Here is a 13,654-nt window from a genome sequence, read left to right as displayed (position 1 = left end):
GGAGTTCAGGAAGTCAGTCAGTGGGAAGCAGTGAGTGTGACACGATGCTGCAGCACCAGACAAGCTGAAGTCTGTGTGGCTGAAAGCCAGGCTAGGCCCAAGCTGCGGGCTAGTCTGGCTAGTGGAGAGCCTAGAGTGGGCTAGAAGACAAGGAGAGGAGAAGAGCCACGAGAGACAGAGGAACCACAGAGGGTTCGTCCCCTGATGCAAGCCGGGCACCGGGCCCGAGCCTATTGGGACCTCCATGCCCAGTAGGGAATCCGGCATACTGAGGAGGATTTCATATTCCTCGGTCCATCCGTGAATACCGCACATTTAGAGGACTAGGTACCACAAAGGCCCCGGTGTCCAGGGATAGTGGTAACCAGGGGAAAGCCCTCGCCGCCAAGCATACGGGTGAGAGAAACATCAAGGAAGCTAGACCCTGTTCCAGGCAGGTCAGAAGCTCCAGGGAGAGAGACAGGAAGATACAGAAAGGAGGCCTTACACCCGCTCACTGGGGAGCAAGCCCAGAAGTGCACACCACCTACAAGTAGCCCGGACCATACCTACCTACCATCTGCAGTAAAGGTACTGAAACTAGCCCCGTGTGTGTGTCTGTTCTTCCTCTGACCCGGCTGGGTCCCCTCTCTCCTGCATCCCTTCACACCATCCCTGCCCCGGGGACCCGCTCCACCTGTGGGGAGCAGAAACACCTCAGCTGCCATCCCAACACCCCCGGAGGTCTGAAGCAGCGCTAGTAATCATTACCAGGTACCACAGGTGGCGTCACGAACTGTTTATTTATTTTTATCCAAGTTTCAATCCCCTTTTTCAAGAGTGACCCCAGGGTACGGGCCCGGGAGCCGACCACCGCGACATCCCCAAACCAGGTAAAGGCCCAGGTACCGAGTTGTCCCCTTCCCCTGGGCGCATCACATGCATAAAAGCTGGCATCCAAGTGGGCAAGCAGCCACTGAATGGGTTAAATGAGTTTAAAAAAAAGATTTTCCACATAACATTTAGTTCATAGAAGGTTGGCGTATGTGGTTTCTGGGCATAAAAGCTGGCATCAAAGTGGGCAGACAGCCATTTTTCATGGATTTGAATATAGAATTAACTGGTAACTGGTATTATAAAGGGTTAAATACTTTAAGCCACTAAATTTATACTGCCAATATATGGATCAGAAGCCTTGCATGATATCCAATTCACTTTAGGCGGTCCCAAATGGATTTTGGGCATAAAAGCTGGACTCTAAATGGTTAAACATCTACTTATTACAGATTTCAATCATGATGTGTTTAAAGGGTTAAAGGCGTTTCAGCCATAAATATCACACTGCATTCATATAGATGGGGATCTCCTACATCAAATTAAGTTAAGCCTAGTCTGGTCCAAAGTGGTTGTGGACATTAAGAACTGGCATTAGACCAACTAATGCTCGGTTATTTAAATGAGTAACTGTTGTTTAATGGAGTTGAATTACTTTGGGACAGTGAATTCACACTGCCAACACATAGATAGGAATGCCCCACATCAAATTCGAATCATTCCTGGCTGGCCCAAAATGGGATCTGGACATAAAAGCTGACACCCAAGTGGGAATACAGCCATTTTCACACAGATTTGAATAAGTAGCAGGTATTTTAAAGGGTAAAATGACTTTGAGCTACTAAAATCATGCTGCTAAGATGCAGATACTGATTCCCTGCATCAAATTCAATTCAATGCATGCCGGCCCAAATGTTTTCTGTGCATAAAAGCCGGCATCCAAATAGGCAAACAGACACTTTTTACAGATTTTTTACATAACAGCCTTATACTAAAGCTAAAGAAACAAGGACTTGGGGGAAACTATATGCAGATGGGGATATAGTCAGCAGTGGGGTGCCTCAGGGATCTGTGCCAGGACCAATTCTTTTAAACCTCTTTATTAATGACCTTGTGGATGGGATTGAGAATAAAGTGTCAGTCTTTGCTGACAACACCAAACTATGTAGGATATTAAAATCTGACCTTGACAGTAAAATATTGCAAAACGATCTGGATAAGATGACTGAATGGGCAAACACTTGACAAATGAGGTTTACTGTAGATAAATGTAGAGTAATTTACCTAGGATGGAGTATTCCTATTGCTACATATACATTGAATGGGAGTATACTCGGGACTACAGAACAGTCATTCTGTGTGTACGTCCTACAGCCACCATGCCACTGATCAGATGTGCACCATTGATTAGCACCCATGCTCTCTTTTGGCAAGGATTTTTTTTTCTTGTCTATTTTTTTTTATCCCCTTTTTGCACCACATCTGTGCATGCATCCTACAGCCGCCGAGTGCTGGTCGGTGGTGAACATCACTGACCGGCCTTAGGTTTTTGGGTTTTTCTTGTGAGAAAAAAGAATAGAGTAAAAATAATTTAGATTAGTTGAGAGAAGTAGATTAGGGACAGTAAAAATATACTGTAGTAATCGTCTACTACAGTACTTTTTACTGAACTGAGTGTGTCAGATAGTAAAGAGTGAAAATATACCGTAATAATCGTCATCTACTATGGTATTTCTTACTGAATTTAGTTAGTGTAAAATAGTAAAGGTTAAAAATATGCAGTAGTTATCGATGTCTACTATGGTATTTTTTTCTGAATTGAAGAGAGAGTAAAAAAAATATTTAGATTAGTTGATAGGATTAGATTTTTTTCTCTTCCAAATAAAAAAAAGTTTACACTAAATATTCACACACATACACACACACACACACCTGAATAAAATTTGGTTATTTTACACACACACATGAAAAAATGTCGTCCTGCTCATTCCAAACTCGTTATTCAGCGCAGAAGGCATGCACCTCCGAAACTGACCGTGAGGGAGAGGATACCACCTACCTTTATTTTTCCGACTCATCCTCTTTCCCAAGTGATACCGAACTGCCACGTAAATGCCCCAGGACAGAAAATGAACCAGTGCCCACCATTACTGACCCTGTATGGACCTTGCCCCCCGAAGACTATGAGCCACAGATTCCTGATTTTGTGGCACAATCAGGAATCCAATTTGACACCACCGGCCTCACAGATTTAGACTTTTTCAAAGTCTTTTTCTCTGAGGATTTTCTAAATCTCATGGTGGCTTAGACAAATATGAACGCCCAGCAATTTTTGTCACAAAACCACCCTTCATCTTTTTCTAACTGGACCCCTGTAGATGCAGTAGAAATTATGACATTTTGGGTCCTGGATCTTTACATGGGGTTAGTGAAGAAGCCAGAACTTCATCAAGTTTGGAGTGTTGACATTTTGCATAACATTCCAGATTTCTGCATGGCAATGACCCGTAAACGTTTTGAAGCCATCCACAAATTTTTACAATGATAATGCACAGTGTCCTTCCCAAGATGACCCAAACTTTGACTGCCTTTTCAAAGTTCAGCAGGTAATTGAGCACTTCAGCAACTTGTTTGCTGAGGTGTACGTTCCCCGAAGGGACATCTGCGTGGTTAAGTCCATAATCCATTTCAAGGGGGGGCTCACATTCCAACAGTATCTGCCCAGTAAAAGGGCCAGGTACGGAATTAAGCTATACAAACTGTGAGAGAGTACCTCAGGGTAAACCCACGAGTTTAGGGTTTATGAAGGGAAGGACTCCCGGATTGAAACCCCTGAATGCCCCCTTGTCCTGGGAGTAAGTGGGACAATTGTGTGGGATTTGGTGCACCCACTGCTGGATCAATGTTATCATCTCTACGTAGATAACTTTTATACCAGCTCTCAGAAAGGGCGAGAACAGAGCCCAATGTAGCGACAACAAGCTGGTGGTCAAGTTCAAGGACAAGAAGGATGTACTTTTCTTGACAACCATACATGGTGATGGCTGTACCTCCACCTCTGTACCAGGTACCTCTACACAGGTCCACAAACCACACTGTGTACTGGGCTACATACGAGGTGCCTCTACACAGGTCCACAAACCACACTGTGTACTGGGGTACAACAAGAACATGGGTGGAGTTGATCTCTCTGATCAAGTCCTCCAGCCATACAGTGTCATGAGAAAGGCCAAGGTGTGGTACAAGAAGTTGGCCGTGCACATCGTACAGATGGCAATGTACAACACTTTCATGCTATTACAATGTACAGGCCAGAGAGCTATGTCATACCTGCTATGGTCCTGATATTTGGCAGTCAGGAATGAGTGGGCCAAAGTACTTCCAGAACTGAAGGTGCTCTTATCATACCAGGCCAACATTTCGTTGGTGAGGTTCCTCAAACTGCAAAGAAAGGAAGGTCGCAAGAGAGGTGCTGAGCCTGTTACATAAGGTGGATACGCAAGGACACCATTTGCCCCGACAAACCTGACCTTTGTATTAAAGAATACTTCAGACTGTACCACAAATCCATGGACTACTAAATTCATTTCTGACTTACACTACTCACATGTACCAACCTAACCTACACTACACAACTCACATATGCCAACCTGACGTACACTACACAACTCACGTATGACAACCTGACGTACACTACACAGCTCATGTATGCCAACCTGATGCACTCTACACAATTTACGTATCTGCCACCACATTATAAAATTCACATATCAGGAAAACACTAGATCAGTTCCAAAATAGGGTCACTTATGGGGGTGATACCACTGTTTAGGCACATCAGGGGCTCTGCAAAAGTGACATGTCCCCCGAAGACCATTCCATCAAAGTCTGCATTCCAAAACGTCACTCCTTCCCTTTCGAGCCCCGACGTGCACCCAAACAGTAGTCTTCTGCCACATATGGGGTATCAGCTTACTCAGGAGGAATTGCACAACACATTTTCACATCCATTTTCTCCTGTTACCCTTGTGAAAAAAAAAAAAAAATTGGGGCTAAAAAAACATTTTTGTGGAAAAAATTGGATTCTTTTTATTTTCACAACTCAACGTTCCAATTTTCTGTAAAGCACTTAGAGGTTCAAAGTTCTCACCACACATCTAGATAAGTTCCTTGAGGGGTCTAGTTTTCAAAATGGGGTCACTTGTGGGGGATTTCCACTGTTTAGGCACATCAGGGGCTCTGCAATCGCGACATGACGCCTGCAGACCATTCCATCAAAGTCTGCATTCAAAGACGTAACTCCTTCCCTTCCAAGCCTGGACATGCACGCAAACAGTAGTTTTCTCCCACATATGGGATATAAGCGTACTCAGGAGAAATTGCACAACATATTTTGATGTCCATTTTTTGTCCTGTTATCTTTGTGAAAACAAAAAATTTGGAGCTAATAAAAACATTTTTCTTGAAAAAAATAGATTTTTTATTTTCACAGCTCTCTGTTATTAACTTCTGTGAATCACTTGGGGGTTCAAAGTGCTCACCACACATCTAGGTAAGTTCCATGCGGGTTCTAGTATCCAAAATGGGGTTTCCACTATTTAAGCACATCAGGGGCTCTCCAAACATGACACGTCGTCCGCTAATTATTCCAGCAATTTTTGCATTCAAAAAGTCAAATGGCGCTCCTTCCCTTCTGAGACCTACTGTGCGCCCAAACAGTGGTTTTCCTACTGTGACAAAGTCACTGGTAAAGTCCTGGAGTGAAGATATGATTCCCTGAGGCTATTTGCCTCAGTGAATTAAAACCGTTAAGTTTCCTCCAGCATGTTATGTGCAAGGAGGGGTTAAGTCACCATTTGTAAAGGTTGTGTTTTTATGAAAAAAAACATAGAGCAAGCGGGAGGTTGTTCTCCATATCCCCACCCCAGGGTGTGGTCTGGCGAGGTTTAAATAGTCAGTTTTTAATCATGTCATGTTATAGACCTAAAGGAAAAGAGGAGAATTAACTGGGTAGAAAGGCAAAATGTGCAATTGTAAGTACACAGTGCTGTATAATATGATGATTGCAATATATTAAGAGTATTACAATTCTGTTGGGAGAGTTTTTTTAACCTCTATATACTGGCACCCTGGATAGGTGGGGTCTCTGTGTCATACAGCTTCCCGTTTTAACTCCTATTTTATCATGCTGCAATACCCTTAAGAAAGATTGTTGTTTTTGCTTCCACTGTTTTTCGGATTCTGATTTAAGTAAGTATTTGATATATTAAAAGAGTTAAATGAGTTTTGGCCACTGAGCTCATACTGACAATACACAGTTAAGGATGCTCAACATAACAGTTCTCAGCAAGTTAGCCCATATGGTTCAGGCCATAAAATTAGAATAAAAAATGAATAATAAATGGTATATTAAAGGGTTAAACAGCTGTCCTAAATGGGTTCTGGTCATAAAATCTACTTTCTACTGATATGAATAAGCAACTGGTGTATTTAAATGGTTAAATGACATTAAGCCACTAAATTCATGATGCCAACACACAGATAGTGATGCCCTACATCAAATGCAGTTATAGGAAGTTTCGCCCCCAGCAGTACACCCCCAGCAACTTGCCCCCAGCAGTTCGCCCCCATCTGTTCGCCCCCCGGTACATTTCGCCCCCGCACATTTCGCCCCTATCATTTCGCCCACAGGAAGATTCGCCCCCGCACGTTTCACCGCCAGACGTTTCGAACTGGGGGCGATATGTGCGGGGGTCAAAACATCCTGGGGGCCAAATGTTGGGGACGAAATGTGCGGTGGCGAAATGTACCTGGGGGCGAATTGCTGGGGGCGAACTGCTGAGGGCGAAACATCCAATTCCCATCAAATTCAGTTCACCCCAGGCTGGTCTAAACAGGTTCTGGACATAAATGCTGGCATCCAAGTGCGCAGACTCCAACTTTTCCTTGATTTGAATAATTAACTGGTATTTTAAAGGGTTAAATGATTTTGAGCTCAAGTAATATCAAAATAGTGGACAACCCCTTTAGTTGATAGGACAAATGAAAACACAAAGAAAGGAATGCTTGGCATCAAATTCAGTTTACTGCAGGATGGCTTAAATGGTTTCTGGGCATAAAAACTGGCATCAATGTGGGCTGGCAATTTTTATGGAACTGAATAAACAACTGGTGTTTGATGTGTTTAATGGACTTCATTATAGTCAATAAGGTCTTTTAGGTGCCATTGGTAGTTGCCAAGTGATGATTCCAACACTGTCATTATTTAATTTTTTCGTTTATCTGACACCACATATAATGTAAATGTGTGATGTAAACTCTGCCAATCTCAGTCCAATTAATAAAGCTGACAGACTGCCCACTTTCATGCTAGTTTTTATTGACTGAACTTATTTAGGTGAGCTTGAGTTGACATGTTACCGTATAACAAGGTAAGAGGCACCCCTCTGTGTGCCCTGGCAGCATCAGTTTAGTGGACCAAAGCCATTTCACCTTTTTAAAATACCAGTTGCTTATTCATATAATTGAAAAGTAGCCATTTGCCCACTTTGGTGCCAGCTTTTATGTCTAATACCCATGTAGGCCTACAGTGAATTGAATTTGATACTTTGCATCCTTCTTTGAATGACTGCAGTGTGATATTTGTGACCAAAACTCATTTAATCCTTTAATACACCATTTATTCAATTCAATGAAGAGTGACTGTCTGTCCACTTGGACACAAGTGTCTATTCACAGAACCCATTTGGTCCATCCTGTATTAAACTGAATTTGATGTGGCACATTACCATCTGTCTGTTGGCAGTGTGGCTTCCGTGGTCCAAAGTCATTTAAAAGTGTTTCCCAGGTTTGGAAAACAATTGTGCAGTCACTATATGTGACTCTATGTGACTGCAGTCTTCTGAATTCTCACATCGTGCACTGTGCACTGTCAAGATTCTCTAGTGTCGGCACTGGGAGCTGGTGGTCATGTGACCGCACGTATGCAATATTACATTTTTTCATCAACGTGAGTGGTGGCTTGAGGCGACTAGATATGAGCGAATGTTTTGATGTTTGGGTTTGGCGAATAAACCCAAACCTCAAAAAAATGTTCGTGTTCAGGCACCCGATCACAAACCCAAACCCGAAGAAGGCCTCAAACATATCTGGTTTCCTGCGCTGTCATCTGCGTGACAGCGTGGGAATCAAGGGCTGTGATAAGCGGGAAGATCGATACCGCCGGTCACAGTGCTGCGGGATCATGCTGATAGGTGTCAGCATAATCCCGTAGCTGTGACTATGACCCACGATAAAAGCTTACCAAGGGTAACAGGCGCCGGCTGATGGACTACTACCCCCATCATCCAGTGCCAGTTGTCACTGTACACAAGCTGCACAGGTGCTGCGCTTGGCAGTGAAAGTGAAAAAAAAAGTAAAATAAATAAATAATTATTTAAATAAAAATAATAAACACATTATTCTCACCTACCACTTACCTACACCTTGACCCGGATGTTCTCGTCCCCTATAAAAAATAAAAAATAAAAAAACACCATATACTCACCTTACAGCTAATTCCCGAAGCCATTGTCCCCTGCAATAAAGGTAAAATAATAAACCAAACTCATCCTCACCTGTCCACCGCTGTCCATGTACCAAGTGTCCCTGATAGCACGGTCACCTCTCCGGATGTGGCTGTACTATCAGACAGCCGGCGATACACTGACAGGAGCACTCTCGCAGTGTATTACGATGAGCTGCCGGCACTGAGTCACTGGAGTTCAAACAGATGAGAGCTCCGGGACCTGACTTATGGCATCGATGCTGTGTAAGAATTTTCCCACGCAACGCTGATGCCTTAAGTGAGGTCTCGGAGCTGATGAACTGATCTTCAGCTGTTTGAACTCAAGTGACCGCAGCCCCAGCAGCGCAGCACTATACACTGACAGGAGTGATTACAGTGTATACAGTGCTGTCTTCTACAGCAGTGACATCAGTGAGTGCTGATGTCCGTGCTGTAGAAGTGACCCGGGATTACGTCATGACGGCGGACAAGTGAGGGATATGGTTGTTTTTTATTTTTGGTTTCTTACAGGATATGAGGGATTCGGGGACTCGGCGTTAGGTGAGTATACAGTGTTTTTTATTTTTAAATAAAATTCCACACGGTTTTAATAATTTATTTAAATAAAAGACTTAATTCTGGCCGTGTCTTTGTTGAAAAAACGTCTAAAACCTTACTAGGGGTTAGTAATTACTAGCCTGGGCTTCATGTCTGCCGTCAACACAAGGCTGACATGAACCCCACCCTATTAACCGACTCGCCACCGCGACACGGCGGTTTCTGGGGCGGCTGAGGACTGATATTATTAGCCTTGGAGGGCGCCAGGATCCATGGCCCCTTCCCTGGCTATTAATATCAACTCACAGCTGTCTGTTTAGCCTTTACTGGTTAGATTTTATAGGGGGACCTTATGTAAATTTTTCCTGGGGTCCCCCTGTAATCTAGCCAGTAAAGGCTAAGCAAATAGCTGTGAGCTGTTATTAATAGCCAGGGAACATTTTTAGCTACTGGCGCCCTCCCCGGCTGGTAATATCAGCCCCCAGTGGTCGACTTTCCCTCTGATGGTTACGAAAATGACGTGGGAGCCCATGCCATTTTTTTTATTCAATTCTTCATTTTATTTCATTTATAAGAAATCCCATGCCCACTTTGCTTGTTTTTGATGCTGCGTAAACTCACCAGCAGCATGTCAATTTCTGTATCCGCTGCAGTCACCGCTGTAGATTTTGACCGATTGAAATGTCATTACATGCTGTGGATCCACATGTACTGACAAAACAAGTGCGGTATTAGAATGCAGCATTTTGTACACAGCAAAAATACTCACCCCTAGTCCGACGGTAATCCAAGGGTTAGGGTATGTGCACACACTCAGGACAAGCAGCACTTTGGATGCAGTATACATTATGCTCTGTCCAAACTGCTGCGTTCTATTGAATGCAGGTGAATCCGCATATTTTCATTGAACCATGCGGATTCACCGCATTCAATACATTGCACTGCTCAGATTTCTCTTGCGAAAACTAGCGACTCACAAGAGAAATTGACATGCTGTTGTCTTGAAAGACGCGCCGCATGTCCATGTCTGCGGGTGATACGCAGGCACTGATGAACATATAGTGGACAAGGGATTTCTACAAATCCCATGCACTATGTTGTAACATCTGGTGCTGCGGCTTTGATGTTGCATAAGCACGCAGCGTCAAACACGCAGCGGCACCTGATCGTGTTCACATAGCCTTAAAGCGATGTCCCACGTTTCTTTTTTCAAATATCTTTATTTAGCTCCAAAAAACATTCATTGCTGTACAAAAACACATGCAAAAAACGCATGCAAAAACACTTTAAAAACTCTGAAGCAAGGTGAATGAGAAACGTGAAGTGTCATGCACACGTTGAGTATTTTTTGACTGTCAGATTGGGTGTGGAAAATAATCATCAGCATGTCAATTCTCTATGCATTTTTGCCGTGTTTTTCGCCTGCGTTTTTCACCCATTGAATGCACTGAAAAAATGCAAAAACACCAAAAGTGAAAATAGAAAATAATCTTCACCATGTCAATTCTCTGTGCATTGAATGCACTGAAAAAACACAGGCAAAATAGTGACAAAAAATGAGGCAAAACCACAGGCAATAAAATGCATCTAAATCTCAATAAAATCGCAGCAAAAACACAGGCAATAAGACTATGTTCATAAATTACGTTTTTTCAGCTTTTTTTGCTGAGTTTTTTTTCTGCAGCAAATACTGATGTCTTGCCATTCTTGCTTTCAATACTGAAAGCTTTGTCCAGGATTTTTCTTGCTTTTTTGCTTGTTTTTTTGTTGCATTTTTGGTGCGTTTTTTGCTGCGTTTCTTTCACTCTCCTTTTGTCTCTTTATGCTTGTACATGAAGTTCAGTGGAAAAAAAAAATCTCATCAGGTTTTGGCACAAAAAATGCAGAAAAAACTGACACCTGCATTTTTGGTGCATTTTTTGCAGCGTTTTTTCATTACCCATTATATCCAATGGGAGAAAAACGTGCTGAAAGAAGTGACATGCTCTATTCTGCAAAAAAAACATGCAAAGCTCAAAATCCTGATAAAAAAAACCAAGATGTGTGCATGAGATTTCTGAAATCTCATAGACTTTGCTGGTACTGTAAGACGCAGCAGAAAATTAGCATAAAAAAGCATAAAAAAACCACTGAAAAATGCAATGTGTGAACATGTCACTACTTTCAGCGTTTTTCAATAGAACGCAGCGCTTTGGACACAGCATAAAGTATACTGCGTCCAAAGCGCTGCTTGTCCGGATCATGTGCACATACCCTAACCCTTGGATTACTGTCAGACCAGGGGTGAGTATTTTCGCTGTGTCCAAAATGCTGCATTCTAATGCCGCACTTGTTTTGTCAGTACATGCAGATCCACCGCATGCAATGACATTTCAATCAGTCAAAATCTGTAAATTGACATGCTGCGGGTGAGTTTACGCAGCATCAAAAACAAGCACAGTGGGCATGGGATTTCTTATAAATGAAATAAAATGAAGAATTCAATAAAAAAAATGGCACGGGCTCCCGCGTCATTTTTGTAACCTGCAGAGGGAAAGCCGATCGCTGGAAGCTAATATTACTAGCCTGGGAGGGGACTATTTGCCAAAATTGTTACCTGACTATTAATAACAGCTCACAGCTATTTGCTTACCTTTACTGGCTAGATTACAGGGGGCCCCAGAAAAAAAATTACATAGGTTCCCCTTATAAAATCTAACCAGCAAAGGCTAAACAGACAGCTGTGATCTGATATTAATAGCCAGGGAAGGGGCCTTGGATCCTGGCCCCCTCCGAAGCTAATAATATCACCCCTCAGCAGTCCCAGAAATGGCACATCCATAATTCTGGTGCTTAGTAGAGATGAGCGTTGTTCTACTCGAACTGTTCGCCAATCTCAAATTCGAGCTGTTTTGGGCGGTGTTCGAGCCGGTCGGCGAACACGAACAATTTGAGAAAAATTCGGCTGTTCGAGGTTATGTTCGATAACTGTTCGTGCACCAAAATCATAACTGGATTTTTTCTCAGTAATGATGAAAATTAATGTTAATACGCAGTTTGAGTGTACAGCGGGGCGGGGGGAGGGGCAGGGGATGGATCTCTGCAGGAACAATGAAGATCTCCATTTTTTTTTCTCTTTCCCGCATTTGCAGTGGGGAGGTGCAATCTGTCAGCCTATCAGCAGCGCACACACGGAGCGAAGTGCTTTTTTTCACACAAGCAAGGGCATGTGTGATTGGCAGTGTATGTCACATGTCCTTGCCCTATAAGACCAAGCCATTTTCACCGTCGCCACCATTTTCTCACTGCTGCAGCTGCGTGTTAGACGGCACCGCTGTTGCTGTGTGCGCTATACCTTGTTAATTTCAAGCCAATTTTCGCACAAATATACAGATAGCTTGGGAGTAGGGAATAGTTGTGATTGCAGTCCTTTTAAGGACTAGGTTACAGCATTTCCTACGACTTTTATCAAGCAGGTCTGTGCTCTTAAATAGATAGATTGTGGGAGTAAAGACTAATTGTAATTGGAGTCCTTTTCAGGACTAGGTTACATCAGTTCCTATCAGTTTTTGCCAGGCAGGTCTGTGCCAGTGCTGTGCAAGTTTTTTTCACAGCATTTGGCTGAATCTAGCAAAGCTAATCCTTTTTGGCCTATTGCAGAGTGTGTTAGTCAGTGGAGTAGCCTATCTGTGTTGCAAGATATACCACCTGTGTATAGAATACCAATTTTTTTACTGCACCTAATGAAGTAAAATCTTTTGGGCATAGCATCATTCTATTAGTCCATCTATACTGACCTCCATCAGGTTGCAAATTAAAAATAATTTTTTTCTGCATCTAGCTCTGAAAAAATATTTGGGCTTCTAGCAGTGTGTGGGACTTGGTCTATTAGTCCATCTATACTGACCTCCATCAGGTTGCAAATTAAAAATAATATTTTTCTTCATTTATCTCTGAAAAAATATTTGGGCTTCTAGCAGCGTGTGGGACTTGTTCTATTAGTCCATCTATACTGACCTCCATCAGGTTGCAAATTAAAAATAATTTTTTTCTGCATCTAGCTCTGAAAAAATATTTGGGCTTCTAGCAGTGTGTGGGACTTGGTCTATTAGTCCATCTATACTGACCTCCATCAGGTTGCAAATTAAAAATAATTTTTTTCTGCATCTAGCTCTGAAAAAATATTTGGGCTTCTAGCAGTGTGTGGGACTTGGTCTATTAGTCCATCTATACTGACCTCCATCAGGTTGCAAATTGAATAAAAAAATTTTCTTCATCTAGCTCTGAAAAAATATTTGGGCTTCTAGCGGTGTGTGGGACTTGGTCTATTAGTCCATCTATACTGACCTCCATCAGGTTGCAAATTAAAAATAATTTTTTTCTGCATCTAGCTCTGAAAAAATATTTGGGCTTCTAGCAGTGTGTGGGACTTGGTCTATTAGTCCATCTATACTGACCTCCATCAGGTTGCAAATTAAAAATAATTTTTTTCTTCATTTAGCTCTGAAAAAATATTTGGGCTTCTAGCAGTGTGTGGGACTTGTTCTATTAGTCCTTCTATACTGACCTCCAGCAGGTTGCAAATTGAATATAATTTTTTTCTGCATCTAGCTCTGAAAAAATATTTGGGCTTCTAGCGGTGTGTGGGACTTGGTCTATTAGTCCATCTATACTGACCTCCATCAGGTTGCAAATTAAAAATAATTTTTTTCTGCATCTAGCTCTGAAAAAATATTTGGGCTTCTAGCAGTGTGTGGG

This window comes from Phyllobates terribilis, unplaced genomic scaffold, assembly GCF_046119375.1.
Source record: "Phyllobates terribilis strain yellow unplaced genomic scaffold, ASM4611937v1 Scaffold_11__3_contigs__length_659146591, whole genome shotgun sequence".
In the NCBI taxonomy this organism is placed as follows: domain Eukaryota; kingdom Metazoa; phylum Chordata; class Amphibia; order Anura; family Dendrobatidae; genus Phyllobates; species Phyllobates terribilis.
The sequence above is the reverse complement of the archived record's forward strand: the minus strand, read 5'-3'. Positions refer to the sequence as shown.